We start from the raw sequence: 1,245 nt of genomic DNA, 5'->3' as shown, positions 1-1,245 counted from the left end.
CTCCGGCCCCATCAGCTGCCCCCCGCCAGGGACCGCGGGGGTCATTTCGATGCCGTCCCCGAAACAGAGCAGGCGGCTCCTCCCGCTGGACGGGGGCGCAGGGCCGTGCCGGCAGGTCAGGTTTGCCGTGCCCCCCTTTCCTCGCAAACGGGGCTCCACGTTAAAGCGGCTACTCGGGGAGCGGAATAGAGGGGGTGAAAAAGCCGTGTGATTCCAACCTGAAACGGTTATTCGCCGCCCATCCCCGCCACCCCTGGGCTGGGGATATTTCTAACATTACGAAGCGGTTTACCCTTTCCACAGGTGAGCTCAGCCTGGCTGCACCCACTCCACGCCCTGGGCTGGAGCCGAGTTATTCGAGTGGGCTGCAATAAGGACTTAGGGCGACTTACAGCGTGCATTCGCACAGAAGCGTCGTGTGAATTTAGAGGAAGATAAACTCTGGAAAGGGAGAAAATAACAAAAGTTAAAAGCCCACCCGCACAAGAAACACTGAAAGCTGTAGAGGCGATAGGCAGCGCCGGAGCGCTAATACGGCGTTACACGCGGGCTGCGTTGGTCCGTGTAAACGCAACCAGGGTAACCGGCACGGCAGGGAACTCCGCTCGGTGCTGCTCGCTGGTTCCCAGCGGCCGAGCAGGGCTCGCTTGCCCGGCTGGAAGAGGGGATTCAGCTCCCGGAGCACCCAGCTCTCACCCCGGCGCCAGGGCAAGCACCCTCGGAGCGGCAAAGACAATGCTCATCCCCGTGACCCGGCCCAGCGAAGTCCCCCTTCTCACTTTCTGCTCTAATGACGGCCAAGCTAATCCCCCGGGAGGGGGGAGTAATTAAACATGATCCTGCTGCTGCATCCCGCAAGAGAGCCCTTCAGCCCAGAGCAGAGGAGCAGCCTACCCGCGGCTCTGCTGCCGGGAGGGCTCAGCCAGGAGCCGGAGGCTGCAAGGAGTCTCCAAAACGTGCCTGAGCATAGCAGGAGTTCCCCGAAGGAGCCTCCCGTGTCGTGCCCACCTGCAAAACGCATACCCACGACCCAGCAGAAACAAACCAAAGGGGAAGCGGGGACAGGGCGACCAAAGGGGCTCCCGCGTCCCACCGCGGCCGCGCCGGTGTCGATCCGGAGCGACACGGGCAGGAGCGGAGCAGCCCTGTCCCGCTTTCCGCCGCGCCGGCTGGAGCGGGAGCAACGCTCAAACACCCGGGACAAAGCCCTCGGGACGCAGCCCCCGCTCCGTGCTCTCAGGGCCG

Source organism: Aptenodytes forsteri, unplaced genomic scaffold (genome assembly GCF_000699145.1).
Source record: "Aptenodytes forsteri isolate BGI_AS27 unplaced genomic scaffold, ASM69914v1 Scaffold59, whole genome shotgun sequence".
Lineage (NCBI taxonomy): Eukaryota > Metazoa > Chordata > Aves > Sphenisciformes > Spheniscidae > Aptenodytes > Aptenodytes forsteri.
Note: the sequence above shows the minus strand (reverse complement) of the source record.